This window comes from Bos indicus, chromosome 23 (genome assembly GCF_029378745.1).
Source record: "Bos indicus isolate NIAB-ARS_2022 breed Sahiwal x Tharparkar chromosome 23, NIAB-ARS_B.indTharparkar_mat_pri_1.0, whole genome shotgun sequence".
Lineage (NCBI taxonomy): Eukaryota > Metazoa > Chordata > Mammalia > Artiodactyla > Bovidae > Bos > Bos indicus.
In genome coordinates this window covers 21,593,681-21,615,203 of record NC_091782.1, presented here as the reverse complement: position 1 = coordinate 21,615,203, position 21,523 = coordinate 21,593,681, and the positions used below count along the sequence as shown (strand labels likewise).

At 43.1% G+C, this 21,523-nt stretch overlaps 1 protein-coding gene and 1 pseudogene across 6 annotated transcripts in view; both read left to right on the top strand.

Moving 5' to 3' along the window:
• The window catches only part of ADGRF5 (adhesion G protein-coupled receptor F5), a 112,774-nt gene that overhangs the window by 28,053 nt on the left and 63,198 nt on the right, over nt 1–21,523 (top strand). For 2 of the 6 annotated variants that reach the window (XM_019985741.2, XM_019985739.2), the window contains exon 1: nt 9,181–9,536. The exons of 1 other annotated variant lie outside the window; for it this stretch is intronic. The gene's annotated coding sequence lies outside the window, so the exon portion shown is untranslated. Of the gene's footprint in view, nt 1–9,179; nt 9,537–21,523 lie in introns of those variants that run through there. 3 more of the 6 variants (XM_019985744.2, XM_019985743.2, XM_019985742.2) reach the window with 2 other exon arrangements.
• LOC139179172 (U2 spliceosomal RNA) lies at nt 20,368–20,540 on the top strand (annotated as a pseudogene).

Genomic DNA, 21,523 nt, shown 5'->3' with positions numbered 1-21,523 from the left:
GAGACAGGAGGATATCTGAGCTAAGAGCATCCAGGCAGAGGGAACAGCCAGTGCCAAGACTCTGGGATGGAACATGGTGGCTCACAGGGAGGCCAGCACAGCTGGAGCAACGTGGAAAGAAGAAGAGGAATTAAGTGAGGTATAGTCTGTTCGTTTCCAAGGCAAACCATTCAATATCATGGTAATCCAAGCCTATGCCCCAACCAGCAAAGGTGAAGAAGCTGAAGTTGAATGGTTCTATGAAGACCTACAAGACCTTTTAGAATTAACACCCAAAAAAGATGTCCTTTTCATTATAGAGGACTGGAATGCAAAAGTAGGAAGTCAAGAAACACCTGGAGTAACAGGCAAATTTCGCCTTGGAATATGGAATGAAGCAGGGCAAAGACTAAGAGTTTTGCCAAGAAAAAGCACTGGTCATAGCAAACACCCTCTTCCAACAACACAAGAGAAGACTCTACACATGGACATCAGAAGATGGTCAGCACTGAAATCAAATTGATTATATTCTTTGCAGCCAAAGATGGAGAAGCTCTATACAGTCAGCAAAAACAAGACCAGGAGCTGACTGTGGCTGAGATCATGAACTCCTTATTGCCAAATTCAGACTTAAATTGAAGAAAGTAGGGAAAACCAATATACCATTCAGGTAGGACCTAAATCAAATCCCTTATGATTATACAGTGGAAGTGAGAAATAGATTTAAGGGACTAGATTTGATAGAGTGCCTGAGGAACTATGGAATAAGTTTCGTGACATTGTACAGGAGACACGGATCAAGACCATTCCCATGGAAAAGAAATGCAAAAAAGCAAAATGGCTGTCTGAGGAGGCCTTACAAATAGCTGTGAAAAGAGAAGCAAAAAGCAAAGGAAAAAAGGAAAGATATAAGAATCTGAGTGCAGAGTTCCAAAGAATAGCCAGGAGAGATAAGAAAGCCTTCCTCAGCAATCAATGCAAAGAAATAGAGGAAAACAACAGAATGGGAAAGACTAGAGATCTCTTCAAGAAAATTAGAGATATCAAGGGAACATTTCATGCAAAGATGGGCTTGATAAAGGACAGAAATGGTATGGACCTAACAGAAGCAGAAGATATTAAGACGAGGTGGCAAGAATACACAGAAGAACTATACAGAAAAGATCTTCACGACCCAGATAATCATGATGGCATGATCACTGACCTAGAACCAGACATCCTGGAATGTGAAGTCAAGTGGGCCTTAGAAAGCATCACTATGAACAAAGCTGGTGGAGGTGATGGAATTCCAGTTGAGCTCTTTCAAATCCTGAAAGATGATGCTGTGAAAGTACTACACTCAATATGCCAGCAAATTTGGAAAGCTTAGTAGTGGCCACAGGACTGGAAAAGGTCAGTTTTCATTCCAATCCCAAATAAAGGCAATGTCAAAGAATGCTCAAACTACCGCACAATTGCACTCATCTCACACGCTAGTAAAGTAATGCTCAAAATTCTCCAAGCCAGGCTTCAGCAGCATGTGAACCGTGAACTTCCAAATGTTCAAGCTGGTTTTAGAAAAGGCAGAGGAACCGGAGATCAAATTGCCAACATCCGGTGGATCATGGAAAAAGCAAGAGAGTTCCAGAAAACATCTATTTCTGCTTTATTGACTATGCCAAAGCCTTTGACTGTGTGGATCACAATAAACTGTGGAAAATTCTGAAGGAGATGGGAATACCAGACCACCTGACCTGCCTCTTGAGAAACCTATATGCAGGTCAGGAAGCAACAGTTAGAACTGGACATGGAACAACAGACTGGTTCCAAATAGGAAAAGGAGTACATCAAGGCTATATATTGTCACCATGCTTATTTAACTTCTATGCAGAGTACATTATGAGAAACGCTGGACTGGAAGAAACACAAACTGGAATCAAGATTGCCGAGAGAAATATCAATAACCTCAGATATGCAGATGACACCACCCTTATGGCACAAAGTGAAGAGGAACTAAAGAGCCTCTTGATGAAAGTGAAAGAGGAGAGTAAAAAAGATGGCTTAAAGCTCAACATTCAGAAAACGAAGATCATGGCATCTGGTCCCATCACTTCATGGGAAATAGATGGGGAAACAGAGGAAACAGTGTCAGCCTTTATTTTTCTGGGCTCCAAAATCACTGCAGATGGTGACTGCAGCCATGAAATTAAAAGATGCTTACTCCTTGGAAGGAAAGTTATGACCAACCTAGATAGCATATTCAAAAGCAGAGACATTACTTTGCCAACAAAGGTCCATCTAGTCAAGGCTATGGTTTTTCCAGTGGTCATGTACAGGTGTGAGAGTTGGACTGTGAAGAAAGCTGAGCACCGAAGAATTGATGCTTTTGAACTATGGTGTTGGAGAAGACTCTTGAGAGTCCCTTGGACTGCAAGGAGATCCAACCAGTCCATTCCAAAGGAGATCACAGTCCTGGGTGTTCATTGGAAGGACTGGTGCTGAAGCTAAAACTCCAATACTTTGGCCACCTCATGGGAAGAGTTGACTCATTGGAAAAGACTCTGATGCTGGGAGGGATTGGGGGCAGGAGGAGAAGGGGACGACAGAGGATGAGATGGCTGGATGGCATCACTGACTCGATGGACATGAGTTTGGGTGAACTCCAGGAGTTGGTGATGGACAGGGAGGCCTGGTGTGCTGCGATTCATGGGGTCGCAAAGAGCCAGACACAACTGAGCCACTGAATTGAACTGAACTGAACTGATACACATATTCGGGGCTTCCCTGATGGCTCAGCAGGTAAAGAATTCACCTGCGATGCAGGAGACACAGGAGATGCGGGTTCAATCCCTGGATCAGGAAGATCCCCTAGAGGAAGGACATGGCAACCCACTCCAGTATTCTTGCCTGGAGAATCCCATGGACTGAGCAGTCTGGTGGGCTACAGTCCAAAGGGTCACAAAGAGTCAGACACAACTGAGAGATTGAGCACGCACATGCATATACATAGTCATTCTTTTTCAGACTCTTTTCTCAAATAGGTTATAATAGACTATTGAGTAGGGGTCCCTGTGCTATACAGTAAGTGCTTGCTGGTTATCTATTTTATATATAGCAGTGTGTGTATATTAATGACTCCTAATTTATCCCTCCCCCCACATTTCCCCTTTGGCAACGAAATTTTTGGTTTTCGAAATAAGAGAGTTTGTTTCTGTTCTGTAAATAAGTTAATTTATATCATTCTTAAAATTAGATTCCACGCATGAGTGATATCATGTATTTGCTATTACCTGGCTTACTTCACTTACTATGATAATCTATAGGTCCATCCAAGTTGCTGCAGGTGGCATTATTTCATTGTTTTTTTATGGCTGAGTTGTATTCTACTACATATATGTACTATATCTTCTTTATCCATTCATCTGTTGATGGACATTTAGGTTGCTTCCCTGTCTTGGCTACTTGTAAATAGTGCTGCTAAGAACAGTGGGGTGCATGTATCTTTTCAAATTATGGTTTTCTTTGGATGTATATCCAGGAGTCGCATTGCTGGATCATGGGGTAGTCCTTTTGTTTGCTTTTCTGGATCACCTAGGACGTGCCAACACTGAACAAGGATCTGGGCATACAATACCTAAGACAAGGTCCAGCCCTCAAAGCACTTACAGTCAATTCATTAAAATGATCATTTGAGTGTAGTGTGGTACCTGCAGAAACACACATACCTCCTCATTTGAGGTCAGGGAGAAAAAATACTTGACTCAGCCTGGGAAGGGTGGGAAAGTCTTTGGAAGAAATAACATCTGCTACTTAACTGAAGATTAAAAGTTAGCCAGATGAAGAAGGGGGAAGGGCAAAAGCATGACACAGCCTGGAATGTTCCAGGAAAGACACATTTACTCGGTGCTTACATTTCTGCCTGAGCAAATAACTCTATCTCCAATGAGGCTAACCCCTCAAGTCATAAGTGATGCCTCATACTAACACAAATGTCGATAACATGACTAGTTGAATTAGTTACTCAAGCTGCACCATCGCAATCAGGCAAAAGTCTGGTTTCAACTTGCCACCAACTCCAACATCTTAGAACTCAGACAAGGGCTCTTTCCCAGCGAACAGCAGCTGTAGCTGTGACAGGGCAAAGTCTTCCCATCAGCACTGGCCTCTGGGTTGCAGCCGAGACCATATGGTGGTTCCATTTTTTATTGGTCTTTGTTTTCATTGTGAAGAGAGTGCCACAGCACGGAGTGTTCCTAGCAACAAACAGGACGGTGGGTGAGAGAGGAATTGCTCCTCAGGGAGGCAAATGGACAGCCACCTTGACGACGCCCAGTCTGATGTCGGAGTCGACGGCGCCCCACAACCCAAGGCAAACAGGAAAAAGACAGCATTTCCAAAGTGTGAACCCAGGATCTGACTCAGACAGCAGGGTGTTTTTTAAGGCAAGACGTATCCAAGTCAAGGTCCCCCACATTGTTACTCTTACTTTATTGAAGACAGTTGCTTTACTTGTTGTGTTAGTGTCTGCTGTACAACAAAGAAGATCAGTTATACATGTACATATATCCCCTCCCTCTTGGACCTCCCTCCCACCTCTCCCCCTCCCCATCACCCCTCTAGGGAGCTCTGAGTTGAGCTCCCTGTGTTGTACAGCAGCTTTCCACTAGCTATCTGTTTTACACTTGTATACATGGGGCTTCCCTGATAGCTCAGTAGGTAAAGAATCCTCCTGCAATGCAGGAGACCCCGGTTCTATTCCTGGCTTGGGAAGATCCCCTAGAGAATGGACAGGCTACCCCCTCCAGTATCCTTGGGCTTCTCTGGTAGCTCAGACAGTAAAGAATCTGCCTGCAATGCAGGAGACCTGGGTTCGATCCCTGGAGGAGGGCATGGCACCCCACTCCAGTATTGTTGCCTGGAGAATCCCCATGGACAGAGCAGCCTGGAGGGCTGAAGCCTATACAGTCGCACAGAGTCCGACCCAATTGAAGTGAGTAGGCAGCGGTGTATACACGTCATTCCCAATCTCCCAGTTTATCACACTCTCCCTTTCCCACCCTGCGTCCACATGTCCATTACTCTGTGTCTCTATTCCTGCCCTGCAAATAAGCTTTATCATTTTTTTTTTAGATTCCACATACATGTGTTAATATAAAGTATTTCTCTCTTTCTGATTTACTTCATTCTGTATGACAGACTCAAGGTTCATCCACATCTCTATGAATGACCCTCTTTTCTGAAGGTCTTTGAGCTTTCCTCTCCCGGACTGGGTAAACTCCGCTATCAGACATTCAATCCTCTCTTGCAATTGCTTTCCAAAGCTCTGAGCCTGCAACATTCTTTTAGTGACCGCCCCTCCTCTTTTTTTGGAGTATAATTGCTTTACAATGTTGTGTTAGTTTCTGCTGAACAAGTAAGTGGATCAGCTATATGTATACATACATCCCCTTTTTCTTGAACCTCCCTTTCACCACCACCCCCAATTCCATCCATCTAGGTCATCACAGAGCACTGAGCTGAGCTCCCTATGCTATACAACTGGTTTTCCTCCTATGTTTTCTTCATTCCTTCCAGCACAGCTGGTGTCATTCATCTACACTTACACTAATCCACTCAGTTCAGTTCAGTCAGTTCAGTCACTCAGTCGTGTCCGACTCTTTGCGATCCCATGAATCGCAGCACGCCAGGCCTCCCTGTCCATCACCAACTCCCGGAGTTCACTCAGACTCACGTCCATAGAGTCAGTGATGCCATCCAGCCATCTCATCCTCTGTCGTCCCCTTCTCCTCCTGCCCCCAGCATCAGAGGCTTTTCCAATGAGTCAACTCTTCCCATGAGGTGGACAAAGTACTGGAGTTTCAGCTTTAGCATCATTCCTTCCAAAGAAATCCCAGGGCTGATCTCTTTCAGAATGGACTGGTTGGATCTCCTTGCAGTCCAAGGGACTCTCAAGAGTCTTCTCCAACACCACAGTTCAAAAGCATCAATTCTTCGGCACTCAGCCTTCTTCACAGTCCAACTCTCACATCCATACATGACCACTGGAAAAACCATAGCCTTGACTAGATGGACCTTTGTTGGCAAAGTAATGTCTCTGCTTTTGAATATGCTATCTAGGTTGGTCATAACTTTCCTTCCAAGGAGTAAGCGTCTTTTAACTTCATGGCTACAGTCAACATCTGCAGTGATTTTGGAGCCCCCAAAAATAAAGTCTGACACTATTTCCACTGTTTCCCCATCTATTTCCCATGAAGTGATGGGACCAGATGCCATGATCTTCGTTTTCTGAATGTTGAGCTTTAAGCCAACTTTTCAAGCTACCCCCAAAGGAACCAAATCTCATGACAGAGACAAGAAGATATATTTTGGAGGCATTTTCAAAGTGCCAGTCTTTGTGGAACCAGAGGCAAAGCCAGCAGAAAGCAAAAGGCAAAGGCAGTACCAAATCCCTCCATGTTATTACAACAAAAATCTCTTTCCTGCAGAAATAACATTTTTATTGTTCCGTCACTAAGTCATGTTCGACTACTTGTGACCCCATGGACTGGAGGCTCCTCTGTCCTCCACTATCTTCCAGAATTTGCTCAAATTCATGTCCATGGAATTGGTGATGCTATAATAACAATAACAATAGCCAACACTTAACACATGCTTACTAAGTGCCAGGCACTTTCATAAGCATTTTTACAGGTGTGGAACTCATGCAATCTTCCCTACAACCCTGAGGTAGTTCTTATTATTACTCTGATTTTGCAGATGAGAAAACCGAGGCCCGGAAAGATGAAATAACCAAGTAAGTTTCTGAGGAACTATGAGTGGGCAGATCTGGTGTCCACACGATTCACCCCAGGTTACTCTGGGTTTTCAAGACCCAGGTGTTTTCTACTACCTATATTTAATATTATAGGTGTTTAGTGTAAAAATGAATCTGGAATATCTTTGTCCATTTTGTATAGGAAAAGTCAGTACTGCAAATATTTAGCACAAGAAATTTAGAATACAGTAGACCCTTGAACAACACAGGTTTAAGGATAATCACTTCTGCATAGCTGAAAATCTGCACCTAGCTTTACAATTGTTACTCTGTATCCTGGTTTCAGATACAAGGAGTCATCCAAGCAACTGTGGGTCATGTCACACAGTTGTATGCATTTAAGTGAAAAAAAAAAAATCAGCATGCAAGTAGACCCATACACATTGTCCAAGGATTGACTATATTCTAAAATATGATTTAAGCTTTTTTGATTCTGTATCTATGTGTCTTACTATTTATTTACTGGCCAAGGGTAGTATTTTATTTATTTTTATAGAATTATTTTTTAATTGAAGTATATTTGACTTACTGTGTCATGAGTGTTTTCTATAGAAAGAAAAGATTTATTTTTCATAATGATTCACCACTTTACTACAGGTAGGGCAGTTAGTACTGGATTAAATAATAAGGCCCTTTATTGTGCCAGGTGGCTCAAGGGTAAAGAATCCGCCTGTCAATGATCCCTGGGTTGGGAAGATCCCCTGGAGGAGAAAATGGAAACCTACTCTAATATTCTTGCCTGGGAAATTCCGTGGGTAGAGGAGCCTGGAGGGCTACAGTCCATGGGGTCACAAAAGACTCGGACATGAGCATGCACACACATTTTGCCATTGATAGTAAATCCAGAGGTGACATACATCCACATCTGGCCATATGTCTAAGCATATCCCAGGGTCTAGCAAGGAGAATGATGTCACTGCACTTTAAACCTATCACAGTGCACCCCTGAGCACATAACCAGGCCCAGGCTGGCAGCAGAGAAGAGGTGAGGGTCAGCTGTTGGGGGCAGCCACCACCATCTCCCATGCTGGTGTGGAATGGGCTGGAGAATACAACTGAGAATCAGTACCAAGAAGTGGAATAATAATGTTGACTTGGCCAAAAATTCATTTGGGTTCTTCCATAAGAGGTTGCAGAAAAACTCGAACAAAATGTTTGCCAATCCAATATTTTGAAGGTTCATCCTCATTTCGCCAAACACTTCACCCTTGTCCCCAGCCTGAATATGACAAGTAGTTACTGACATGCCTACAGGATGGGAGCTCTGGCTGGAAGGGAAGGCTGGCCAGGAGGAAGGGAGACGATGTGGGAGAGGGAAGATCCAAGAGCTTGGAGGATTCGAGCCCAGGTCTCCAGTTCTGGAGTTCATCCTCCATGCCAGGCTTTTATTAGAGCCTTCACAGCCTCAGCAGTATTATTATTCCACTTTCACACATAATAAAACTGAGTGTCAGTGAGGTCTCATAACATCTCCAAGGCCACATAAATAGGAATCAGTGGCCCTATGGTTTGAATCCCTGCAGTCTGACTCTGGTGTCCTTACACTGTCCTGACATTAGGAGGGTATCTCTCAGTGCAGTCTGGGGATGCCCTTTTTACTGGGGCACTTACAATGCAGATTCCTGGGCCCTAGGCGAGGGCCCATTCATCAGGCTTTCTGTGGGAAGGGCTTCAGAGTAGGAAGTTGAAGAGTATTCCACACAGAGAGATGTTTAAGAACAATGAGGTGACCATTTGTCACTTCCCATCTGTGTTCTGACCTTGGGAAAGTCACTGTTTCTCCCTGGATCTTGGTTTCCTTGCTTGTAAAATGAGGACGGATAGGTCACTTTCATCTCAAGAACTCTAATTCTAATTCATCTTTTTTTTTTACTGCAGTATAATTGCTTCATCTCATTCATCTTTAAACCCAACAAATCAACCGCAGCCTGCCTTTTTCCATGTATCTCCTTATCTTTAAACATTAGTGTTAACTGAGACAATAGGTTAAATGTTACAGAATTTGTAATTTGATGCACAAATATTCACAAATATTTCAGACTTTCCCTGGAAAATCTGGAAGAACTACATACCTCTGAATGTGGTGAATTTGAAGGGCAGCCCTCCCAAAAACCCAGGGCTAGCACCAAATGATTTCACTAGGTTTTTCCATGTTCAGGACTTCTAAAATCTCTGATTTCTTGGTGCTGCTAGAAATGACGCTCATTGATCATTTTAATTTTCTTTCCACTCTGAAAACACAGTCTCATTTAGTGGGCATCTTTCAAAGGTTTAAACCAGGCATCCTACACTGGCCATAAGCTCAACCCCATTTGCGGACTCTCTTTGGTTTCGTTTTCTGAAGTTTTTTCTCTAAAGAAAGGAAAGCGAGGATTAGGGGCTTTGGCCAAACAAGTCTGGCTACTCAGTGAATAGGTTTCCAGATAAGAAGGATCTGAAGGACTTCCCATGGGCGTGAGGGAAATAGCACACACCATCTGGGGAAGAGGACCAGGAAATCACTTCTTGTTTTCAAACAGCGGCGAGCCGTTGGGGATGGCTGTGTGAGGCTGGGAGGACCACGGCAGGGAGGCACCGGTCCGAGAGGAGGCTGAGCTTGGCTCGGAGCTCCCAGTCCTGCCTGAGCCCTCCTCATGAGCCCAGCTTGGCTCGCCCTTCGTCGAGCATGAGGCTGCGGGGCAAGTGGCCTCATAGCAGAGAGCTGGAACTTTGTTAGACGTCTGATCGGAGCCAGAGCCGGCCTGGGAACGACGGTGCTGGGCAGGTAACAGGCATTTCTCCTACTGGCGTTTGTCTCTTTTGGTAGTAAGAACTCAGGGGCACCTAGGTCACTCTGAGGCTCCTATTACGGCACTTTTCAGTTACAATCCTCTTTTCTGTAGCTGTGACTTGCATGTTGCAAGCACAAAGCACGGCTGGCTAGGGCATCGGGCGTGCGGCTGTTGGTCAAGTCGATGAGATTGTGTTTAGGAAGATGGAGTGTCCAGCAGTGAGCTGGGGTGCTTTTAGGATTTCCTCTATAATATAAAGAGCTTTCCGTTTTCTATCTTTTTAATGAGTTTCCCCATCCCTGAGCCAGAAAATACCATAGAGACCAGAAGGTTCGTAAATTGCTTGCTGTGGATTTCCACGCCAGGCAGCCGGGGAGGCTACCCTGCATGTAGCAGGAGGTGTGCAGGTATTCTCGGGTCCTAGGCAGTCTGGAAACGTAAAATGTAAGCTACCCCCTTCCTTACCCAGCTACTGAATGGAACGGGGTTTGCGAGTCAGCTCTGGGAAGGAGGTCAGATAAAGCACTGGGATCAAGAGCAGGCAGGCTTGCCTCAAGTGTTCTAGAAAGGAGGAGTTGCCCTGTGGTGTGTGGTTTGCTTCAACTGTGTTTTCTAATACTTTGCAGAAAGCGGGGTCATACCACTTCAACGTGGCTCAGTTTTTCCCTTCATAAAGAGCTAATGTTTCTGGACTTTCATTTTTGAATGATGCATGTAATGCATGGTTATATTCTTACTATAACAGAATATGTCTCACAATTTTTCAAACCCCACATGCCCCATATGTATTAGCTTCCTTCCCTCCCCAATGTTATCCACTCAATTGTTTGCCATCTATCTTACCAGTTAGATGGTGGTTAGATGGTGGTAAGTGACTGATTTTTCTGTCTTCCCAGCTCTTAGGGCAAGCCAGGGCACTTAGGAGTACAAGAAATTCTCATTGTCAGATCCATGTATTGGTCTTTAACAATACCTTCCCCTCACTGTAAAGAAAAAAATAATACATGGGGAATGTGAGCAGTTGTTTTAATATTTAGAAAAGCTTGAAATAGTTTTTTTTTTTTTTCATTTTTACCATTGTTATTTATGTGTTGGTTTTGGCTTGGACAATGCATAGTATTTGTAACAACCTCCCATGGATTAAATTCTAGAATTTTCAACTAGTAGTTTGGGCTTCTCTCTTGAAGTCCATCAAAGGTATTCTGTTCTGGAAAATAAAAGAAGAGTAACTGAATAGATGGATGGATTTATAGATATATAAATGACAGCTAGCCAGCTAGATTAAGTAGTTGGCTCTAGGGAAATGGGGGGACAATGGGAGAGATTTCCTTTCTTAATGAATAATAGATGTATTTAAAATGTGGGTTCACTTTCTATTTCTTTTAGCTTTCTGTAAAAAGATGGCCTTTAAGTTTTTTCCTTCTATTCATTATTATGAGACAAGTGAATAAGAAATAAAATACTATGAACAAATGAGTATGGGTCATGGGGAGAGGATCTGCAATGAAGTTACATGAGCAATGCCAAGTCTAAGAATAATCACAAAGTACTTTTCAACTGCTATTAGGCATTTTCTTGCCCTTCCCAAGATTTCTCTACTCCAAACTAGAGGGCCAGTTGGCTCTGATTTTGGACATTCTCTGGTGCTTTCTTGACCATCTTGTTAAATTTGCCCACGTTGATTCTTTCTCTGGGTATTTTGATGAATCATTTCACCCTACTGCACAGTGCTAGCCCCTGACAGAGACCTCCTTCTCTTTCAACTCACTCATCACAGGTAAAGCAGGTAGCTTGTTCCCATTTTATGAAATATGAAACTGAGGAGCTCAGAATTCCAGGGGCACTGGAATGAGAAGAAGCGCAGATCTCTGCCTTTCCAACCAAGAGGTTGATAACATCATGAGGGTGAAAATCATATAGAGTAGAGAATGAATGCGATTGCTGGATTCTATCAGTTTTGGAGCAGCACGGGTTCCCAGTTGTGCTGGAAGTCTGTAGGTAGATTCAGCTATTGCCTGGTCCAGATCTGAGCACATTCTAACACCTGCCGTTTATTGGCATCATCCTCAGCAACTTAGCAAAAGAAAACGGTGCCCAGACACTTCCCTGGAACAACTGAGTGAGAATCTCTAGGGAAATCTCATGCTGTTTTGCTTGGTTGGTTTTGTTTGTAAATCTCCAAAGTGATTCTTTTATGCAGTGAAGGTTGAGAACCACTGAGTCCAAACCGTAAGAGACAAAGTCTAAATAGTGAAGCAGAAGTAATACTGCTTCAGGTCGCCCAGAAGCTGGGGCCAGAAGCGCCAGCAGGGGTGAGCATCCTGTTTTAGGATCCTGGCTGTGGCTGTTTATGAGTGGAACGCCACCCCCCACCGCCCCCGCCCCCCACACACATCTGCAGGTGAGAATGAGGAGGCAACTCCAGCTCCCCAGACATGGCCCTACCTTTCGAGTTTCAACTGAAACAACCCCACTGGCTTCCATGCAGAGTCACTGGCTCCCTGTTACTTGCAGAGTTTACAGAATCTGATGAAATGTTCTAGGTAAACAGGATGTGTTCTTCTGCTGCCAAATGACTATGGTGGGAGGGGGTCATCCTTTTATTCAATGTCACTTTAACATGTGTCTCAATTCCCAGAAAAAGAAATACTAGTTATCTTTTGCCTGATCTGCCACTTTCTGGACTGATCTATATAGATGGGTAGAAAATAAATCAGAGTTGGGTTTTTGTTGTTGTTGTTTTTCAGAGCTTTTTTTTTTTTTTAAATCAGAAAATATGCCCCTAGAAAACTTCCCTGCCAACATTTCTCATAGAGTCCAAATTAGTATCGCTCATTGCTGTAATCTTTGTCTCTAAGTGGGATCCCTCTCAGGCTCAGTTTCGCCAGGAGTTTCAACCCAGAGTAGGTGCTTTAGGAAGGCTTGTTGAGTTAAGTATCTGTGTTCACTATGGGGATGCTATGAATTCACACAACTCAGCATTTCAACTCACATTGCCTGATTGTGGTGATGATGGTTAAAATAATTGGAGTCTTGCCCGTTTCCTAAAAGATAATCACAAAAGTGAAACCTTTAAAGTCACAACTTAGTAGAAGCATCTATACTGATAGATGTGCAAAGAGCTGTGGAATTACAAAGACAGAGAATCCTTTCCTTTAATCAGTTAATACTCCTGCTGCTGCTAAGTCACTTCAGTCGTGTCCGACTCTGTGTGACCCCACAGACGGCAGCCCACCAGGCTCCCCCGTCCTTGGGATTCTCCAGGCAAGAACACTGGAGTGGGTTGCCATTTCCTTCTCCAATGCATGAAAGTGGAAAGTGAAAAGTGAAAATGAAGTCGCTCAGTTGTGTCCGACTCTTAGCGACCCCATGGACTGCAGCCCACCAGGCTCCTCCATCCATGGGATTTTCCAGGCAGGAGTACTGGAGTGGGGTGCCATTGCCCTCTCCACTCTTAACAGAAAGCAAAACACTGGCCCTGGGGATTTTAATAATAACAGGTAATGTTTACTGAGTACTTATTTTGTGCTAGGCACTGTGTTCAGTACTTTACAAAGGTGGTTAAGTCATGTAGTTATTTCAATAATCCCATGTCTCAGTTTCTATTATAATACCTAATTTATAGACAAAAGGACACACAATTTTAACTAAGTTGCCCGAGACACAGAAAGCTGGCAAGTAGGCAGTCTGACCAGTCCATATGCCTAATAACTATGCTGTGCTACAAAAACCGCAATAGAGCTACAGAAAAATATGCATGCTACGGCCAGAGAAGTATTGGAGAAGGAAATGGCAACCCACTCCAGTGTTCTTGCCTGGAGAATCCCATGGACGGAGAAGCCTGGTAGGCTGCAGTCCATGGGGGCGCACAGAGTCGGACATGACTAAAGTGACTTGGCAGCAGCAGCAGCACGGCCAGAGAAGTAGCCAGGGAGGGAGATGCAGTCTATTCCACACAAAGGGTAAGAGTTCAGATTTAGCAACAGAATTGGTTATTATTGTGTGACTTGGGGTGTATGATTTAATTTGCCCAAGTTTCAGTTTCTTAGTTGGTAAAATGGAGATAACTGATAGTTCTAATAATATAGGGTTTAAGGATTAAAATGAGCCTAGCACATCAGGTACACCGCTCAGTCTAATGACCGGCATATAGCTGGTGGTGGTGGTTTAGTCGCTAAGTCATGTCCGACTCTTGGGACCCCATGGACTGTAGCCCGCCAGGCTCCTCTCTGTCCATGGGATTCTCCAGGCAAGAATACTGGAGTGGATTGCCATTTCCTTCTCCAAGGGATCTTCCTGATCCAGGAATTGAACCCAGGTCTCCTGCATTGCAGGCAGATTCTTTTCTGACTGAGGGAAGCCCGGCATATAGCTAAAGCTTGATAAATGATAGCAATTCTTGTTGCTACTAAGGGAGTACAAAAGACCTGAAGTAATGAGTAAATCTCAGAAGGGAGAAATGGGGCATTTCAGGTTGCCAAGAATAGTGTGAGAATAAGTTAAGAGGTAGCAATCACTTCAACCAATACTTAGTGTTAATATTTATGACACATTTTGCAAAAGAAGGTACAATAAATGCTTGTGAGTAGGTCAGCCAGCCAGTTCTGTCTCCAAGTGTTACAGAAGAAAATTGTGTTGGATCTGGGTTTACATTCAGTTGTGGTAACCATGCTTGCCAGGTGAATTAGCCCAGATTTCCTCTGAGCATTTGAAAATGTTTAGGGTATCTGACTGTGGCATAGTAGCAATATATGACAAATAGTGTTCTAGGCAAATGAATTGGCAGATGGTATTGGATATTGGACAGGGAGGGAAAGAGGAAGGTTGCTGCAGTCATTCTGGTGATCATGGTTCTGAGGAGATGATACCATCCACACCAATATGGCAGCCAAGGGAAAGAAAATGCGGGCGCTGGAGGTATTCACAAGACTGAGTGAATGGCTGAATTGCTCCTCTCATTCCTGCCTGCAAGGCTTGTGACCCAGAATACCTGCGGGGTTGTGAGCCTGGGAACCTGGAGAAAGAAGCCAGCAGTTTGTCAATCTGGGAAGAGATGGGTTAGGAGAGAAGAGACGCATTAGTTCCGGATGAGCTGAATTTAGACCCAGGTGGAAATAGTGCATTTGGGACGATGTTAGAAAAGTGACTAAGGTGGAAATAAAGTTTGGGGGATTCTCATACAAGTGGATAGTTAAAGCTATAGACATGGACGAGCTCCCTAAGAGTGTCAAAAGAGATCAGCCAAGGACCCAGGGGAGGTTTGCAAGCCTACACTCAGACGGTGTAGGATGAGGAGGACGGAATCATAGGAGGAGGGAAAGGAGAAAAGGCTGAAGTGAAGAGAGACCCCAAAGTGAAGTGAAGGAGAAAAAGGGGAAGGCATGAAGGAGGAGCAGCTAAGTGTTGTCAGAAACCAACAAGAAACCAGGAAGGACGAGGATTAGTGAAGAATATCACACTTTAGAAAATGCTTTTCATGATAAAGTGAAGTGAAGTGAAGTCGCTCAGTCGTGTCCGACTCTGCGACCCCATGGATTGTAGCCCACCAGGCTCCTTGGTCCATGGGATTTTCCAGGCCTGAATACTGGAGTGGGTTGCCGTTTCCTTCTCCAGGGGATCTTCCTGACCCAGGGATCAAACCTGGGTCTCCTGCGCTATAGGCAGACACTTTACTGTCTGAGCTACCAGGGAAGCCCTTTCATGATGAGATGAGGACAAAAGTCAGACTATCCAGGTTAAGAAAATCTTGGAATGGCCATGACTTCCCAGTGTGCTATATTTGGGGGGAGGGAGTTTTAATCTGTAATATTTAATTAATATGTAATATTTAATCTGTAAGTTTTAATCTGTAATTTTTTTTTCATTTTAAGTAGCACACACATCTTTTCTTCAAAATAGGCAAATAATTATTTTTATTGAAGTATAGTTGACTTACAATGTTGTGTTAGTTTTTGTTTTACAGCAAAATGATTCAGTTATACATATATATATTCTTTTCCATTATAAGTTATTACAAATTATTGAATATAGTTCCCTGTCATCCACTATTCTTAAATTCTAACAAAATGCCTAGGGAGGAAAATATAAATTTAAGAGAAGTGAAGTCATTGGCCAAGGACCCCATGACTGATGTCAGGGAGATGGAGGAACTGGGAGGTGGGAAGCGAGGGAATACAAAGATCTAAGAGGGTCCTGCCAATTACTAAAATGTTGGAATAATTTAAACCACATGGTAAAGAAATAAGTGCTACCCTGGGGCCCCTGGAGGGTCTGGAGTGTCGCCTCCAGTCTCTGCCTCCATCACTCCGTTGCTTGCCTTGGGCCCTTGGGCCCAGGACCTCTGTTCTTGCAGTGATCAGAGACTGCTCTGATTGGCCCATTATTGTTGCTATTGGAAGACTCAGTATTATTTCAGATCTTACCTCATAAAGAGTGAGACCACAAAACTGTAAGGCTTGGACCCATGCCCAAGCCCTTGGAGTCTCACAGCCAACCCCAGGGCCACCCTCCGTGGCAGCTGAAAAACACCTCAGGCATTGTCTTGCCAGGGTTTAGGAAAACCCCTCCACGTGGTAAATGAAAGTACCAAGATGGTTGAGACAAGAACAGAGTTAGGAACTTACTGGTTTCGTGGAGATGGCAATCTCCTGCTCAGAGGTTTCATGGAGATGGCAATCTCCTGTTGTAAAACCCTCCAGTGATTTACAACAAGAAGGATGAAAGGTTATCAACGCCGCACACATGTGTGTGTGTTTTGGAAAACTTGACCCCATTGTGTACAAACAAATGTTCCTCTCTAATCTGATAGGACTGAGTTACCCTGACACAATGCTTCTCCTGAACCTTATTTTAAGGCAAAGGAAAATGAAACTGGAAAAAAAAAATTTTCAAGGCAGTTCTTTTATTGGTATTGTGTTTCGTGTTTGTGTTAAATAAATATTTAGTTTATAGTTCTGCATGTGCAAGGGAGATTCATCTCATTAGATAAGGTCAGCAAAGGCAAGTCATCACCTTTTGCTGTTGAAAACACAGATTTGTGAAGGCGGGCTGTTAGAGGAGCCCTTGAGGGTTTTTAATCTGTACTTCTGCACTCCAGGAGGGAGGTTATTGATGCCATCCTGTCTTTATTGCAGTCTTGAGCAAAGAATAATATGCTCTTTGGTCAGTCACTAATCGTGTCTGACTCTTTGTGACCCCATGGACTGTAACTCACCATGCTCCTCTGTGGGATTTTCCAGGCAAGAACATTGGAGTGGGTAGCCATTTTCTTCTCCAGGGGATCTTCCTGACCCAGGGATCACACTCGTGTCTCCTGAATCTCCTACATCTGCAGGTGGATTCTTTACCAACTGAACCACCTGGGAAGCCCATGTGTGGGTGCTAAGTTGCTTCAGTCATGTCTGACTCTTTGCAACCCCATGGACTATAGTCTACCAGGCTCCTATGTCCCTGGGATTCTATAGGCAAGAATACTGGAATGGATTGCCATGCCCTCCTCCAGGGTATCTTTCCAACCCAGGGATTAAACCCAAGTGTCTTGTGTATCATGCATTGGCAGGCATGTTTTTTATCACTAGCACCAGCTGGGAAGCCCATAAAGAATAATAATGTCAGTCAAATTTTCAATGAAAGTCCTGAAATTTGCTACTACCATCCATCATCTGCATTAAGAAGAACTCTGCTTTGAATTATTCTCTAATAGTAGAATAATATACATGCATATTTATTTTTAGTCTCTCATCTAGTCTCTGTTTTGATCAGAAGTACATGACTCAGGCATATATATATATGTGTATATATAGAACACAACATAAGAAGATATATCTTTGGCTTCTTTCAAAGAATACAATAACCTGTTCAGTTAGTCAGACGCAGGCCAAGATGCATGGCTTACCTTGTTAGCGTCCTAGCATACAATGCCATTCTTCTTTTATTAAAAAGAAAGCCATGTATATAGCATCACCTTCTGTGCATGATCTAAAACCAGGAAGTTTACCTATGGGAAGAATTGCCACTCTTTCTCTTCTACTTTTTAACGAGATTTCTTGTGTTCAATATACCTGACCTCCCATTTATAGCTGAACAAAGCAGAGAATCTCCAACCAGGATGTAGTCATTTTCCTGAGCACTGAAGGGTGGGTAGAACTGAATATGCAGCAACAATGTTGAGGCAAAGGGGCAGGGAAAAAACGGAGATTAAGAAACCAAGTAAATCACAGGATTACTTTGGTTTTGCCAAAGAGTGAAAAATAGTTTGAGCAAATAATTATTCTTACATCTCAAAGATTAATTTTCATGTTTTTACCTTTGAATGGACAATGGAAAATCTCGTTCACTATTTTATTTATTTATTTTACTTATTATTTAATTCTCAACAATCCATTTTGCAAACGAGTAAGCCAAGTTTCAGAAAGGCTAAAAAAGAAACTTTCAATTCAGATTCATATCTGAAGGCAAAGTCCCTGCTTCTCTATTCACTATTGCCTGTGGGGCTGGTGGAGTCAGTGAATAAAACATCAACTGTGAAGGTTTGACCACAGTGTTTTTCTTTTAATGTTTATTTAAGTATCTGCTTGCATTTTCTGTCCCCCTCCCTTTTTTAAATAGTCTTTTTGTTGTTGTTTTATTTTTATTTATTTATTTATCTTTAGGACATGCTATGTGGCATGTGAAATCTTAGTTCCTCAGCCAGCTATCGAACCCCTGCCCCCCTGCTTCTGGAGCTCAGAGTCTTAACCACTGGACTGCCAGGGAAGTCCCAGACCATAGTCTTAATTTTAAAAGCAAAACTACTCCTAGCTCAAGATCTGTCTTGCACTATTTTAAATGATGAAAAAGTTACCAGCTTTAGTTGTGAAAATGTGATAGATGCTTATTAAATATGCCAGATCTGAAAAATAAGATCCAGGTCATGGAGGGCCTCCAGCATCAGCAAACACCATTGCTTTTGTTCTGGAAGCAGTGGAGAGCTGAACAGAGGCAACAGGTGTGAAGAGTGCTTGCAGAAGGTCAGTCTTGTATCTATGCAGATGGTAGGGTAGAGAGGAAAAGAAGGGAAGCCATCGCAGTGGTGCCTGTGTGGGGCAGTGAAGGCTTAGCTAGCATAGTCAATCAGAGGTGGAGTAGACAAATGCAAGAGATAGCTATGATTAGCCTTGGAAACCTCAGTGAGGTTACAATGGATTTGAAATAACTGTGAGAAATTTTAGACTCTTTGAACAGCAATGGGACCATCAGACTCCATGTCTTTCACCTCAATTTTGAAATCGCCAAGGGCCATCAACTCCTTGGCTTTACCAAAAAGAAAATTGAGATGCAGAGAGGTGAAGTGACTTGCCCCAGATCATGAATGAATCAGTAGCAAGGTGAGGCTGGAACTCAGTTGGCTGGACTAGGGTTCACATAGAGAAAGCTTTTCATTTATTCTTGTTGATAACCCCAAAAAGATCCCTAACCCAAATGGTACCATTTTCCCAAAGGAATAGATGGCTACGTTTATAATTTTGCCACCACTACGTATCAGCTGATTGACCTTGGTGAGTTACTCATCCTTCTAACCTTCCATTTCCATATTTGAATATGGAATAATTAAGGATAATTTAGTGATATTATAGGATTAATTGAGAGGGTTAAATGATATAATTCTTGAAGAGAGCTTCTATGCCTCTTATAGCATTAGGCCTGAGACAGATGTAATAGCACTATGAATACTGAAATAGCTCTATGCCTGAAACAGATCTAATATCAGTGATCTGTAACCACCACCATCACCGCCATCCCCATCACCATCATCATCTTTGCTGATAATTATTCTCCACCATTATATGACAAATGACTTGTCCGACTATAGGACAACATAGTTGTCCTACAGTGTTCACTATAGGACAATATCATTATCTAGAATTTTTGAAATCCTTAATTAACCTCTTCAGTCCTGACTAATTCAGCTCCCAGCTGCCTTTGAGACACACAGCCATTACCAGGTCTTAGTTTTGTCATCTAAAAAAATTAGACGTGTGTGTGTGTGTGTGTGTGTGTGTGTGTGGAGGGCTGGGGGTAGTGTTTGAACGAAAGGCAAATTCTTTTTCTTTTTTCCTTAGCAGATCATTTTCTTTAAATTTGTTTTTAGTTGCAGGATAATTACTTTACAATGTTGTGTTGGTTTGTGCCATGCAGCGATATGAATCAGCTATATATAGACATAGATCCCCTTCTTCTTGAGCCCCCCTCTACCAAGACCCCATCCCACCCCTCTAGGTCATCAGGAGCACCAGGCTGAGCTCCCTGTGTTACACAGCATGTCCCACTAGCTATCTGTTCTACACATGGTCGTGTATATATGTCAATGCTACTGTCTCAATTCATCCCACCCCTTCCTTCCCCCACTGGGCCCACAAGTCTGTTCTCTACCTCTACATAAAGATTAATTCTAATCTGTCTTTCAGTTTTAACTGTGTATGTTTTGTCCTATAGTCAGATAACCCATTTTTTGATTTTCATAAAAACATTCACAGTATAAATAATAAATATTGGGTACCAGACGAGAGGGTCAGACTCACACTTTTTGGGTGATAAAAAATAAAAAGAAGTATCATTTTTATTGAATCCTGTATTAGTTTTCTCAGAGTGCCATAATAAAGACCTGCAGACTGGGTGACTAAAATAACAGAAATTTATTTTCTCACAATTCTAGAGCTTGGAGGTCAGAAATCAAGGTGTCAGCAGAGTTGGTTTTTTCAGAGGCTTGGAGATGCTGTCTTCCTCCTGTGTCTTCATGTGGTTCTCCCTCTGTGTAGGTCTCTTCCTCTTATAAGATCACTGTTCATCACTTCTCAGCCTTTGGGCTAAGACCGAATATAGTATCTGTTCTTATAAGGTCACTGCTCATATTGGATAAGGGCCCCACCCATATGACCTCGTTTTAACTCAGTGACCTCGTTAAAGACCTGGTCTCCAAATAAGGTCACATTCTGAGCTGCTGGGGGCTGGAATTCAACATATTAATTTTAGAGGGCACAAATCAGACCTTAACAAATGCAACCATGACCAGGCTTTTTCGAGCTTCATGGGTACAAGTCTCTAATCTCCACAACAATGCTGCAAGGCCAGTACTGTGATCCCCATTACTCACATCAGGAAACTGAGCCTCTGTGGGGTTAAGTGTCTCACCCACAATTAATAAGTGGTGAAGCTGCAATCAGAACACAGGCCTGTTTTGCATCAAAGCTGGTATTCTTTCCACTATAGTCTATTACAGGAAAGAGGGAATCACTGGGGCCCTAAAGCCATTACATTCATTTTTTTTTCCGAGGCAGAGCAGAAAATAGCTCTGCCTTCCCTTGTTGATGGTGACTGTTCAGGAGAACAATGTGCTCTCAGGGATGGTGGCCGAGCCTTCATCACAGTGGTTGGACAAGCTACCCTTGGCAACATCCACCAAGGGCTCAAGGGACAGCTAAACATCACCCTTTGGGATGTTTTGTTCCCTTTAAACAGGGATAAGGCTCTCCACCTATGGTCTTCTCCTTTGCCTGAAATTCTCTTTTCTTTCCCCCATCACATGTTTAAGCATTGCCAATCCTTCAGGGTCTGATCAGTGACCCTGGTCACTCCAAAATCCACCCAACTCCCCCAGGCCAACTTTTTCTAGTCATCTTATTACTTCACACTGCAGCTCACTTTCCCCACCAGGCTCATCTGTCCATGGAATTCTCCATGCAAGAATACTAGAGTGGGTTGCCGTTCCCTTTCCCAAGGGATCTTCCTGATCCTGGGATTGAAGCCAGGTCTCCTGCATTGCAGGTGGTTTCTTTACCGATTGAGCCACCAGTGAAGCCCCGGAGACAGGCCAAAATGGGGGCAATTCTTACTGTTACTTACTAGCTGGGCAACCTGAATAAGTCTCTGAAAGCCTTAATTTTCTCATGCATGAATTAGGAGGAAACACCTACCTCCTAGTCTTATTGTGAGGCAAATTAAG